Source organism: Arachis ipaensis, chromosome B02 (genome assembly GCF_000816755.2).
Source record: "Arachis ipaensis cultivar K30076 chromosome B02, Araip1.1, whole genome shotgun sequence".
Lineage (NCBI taxonomy): Eukaryota > Viridiplantae > Streptophyta > Magnoliopsida > Fabales > Fabaceae > Arachis > Arachis ipaensis.
In genome coordinates this window covers 69,341,705-69,342,132 of record NC_029786.2, presented here as the reverse complement: position 1 = coordinate 69,342,132, position 428 = coordinate 69,341,705, and the positions used below count along the sequence as shown (strand labels likewise).

At 22.0% G+C, this 428-nt stretch overlaps 1 protein-coding gene across 1 annotated transcript in view; it reads right to left on the bottom strand.

The window, feature by feature from the left end:
- LOC107625413 (UDP-N-acetylglucosamine--dolichyl-phosphate N-acetylglucosaminephosphotransferase) overlaps positions 279-428 on the bottom strand; it is a gene marked incomplete in the record, with an annotated part of 4,300 nt that continues 4,150 nt past the window's right edge. Inside the window, 1 exon segment of the mRNA XM_016328039.2 lies at positions 279-428.

The following is a 428-nucleotide window of genomic DNA, read 5'->3' as shown; positions in this document are numbered from 1 at the left end:
TTTTTAAACATGTATTCTTAAAATGAGTTTAAAAATAATATATAATTAAAAAAAATTAAATATTTTATATAATTAAAAAAAAAACATTAAAAATAATTAAAAAATTATTTATATTTTAATATTAATAAAATACTAAAATATCATTACAATTTATTTAAAAAATACTTTATATTTATATATATAACATGTCTCCATGTCTTATAAGAATTTTAATTTCGTGTGTCTGCGTGTTCTGTATCGTGTCATGTTCTATGTCAGTATCCGTGCATCATAGGCGATTGACAAACAAAATTGTTGTATTAAGCACCTTCCGGATCAAAAGCGGCATGGTGCACTTAAATTAATATTTAGTACATAGCATTCAAATAACAAAAACGGAATCAAATCCTATATCCTTATCAGTGACACTAAAAGAATAAATGTTAATC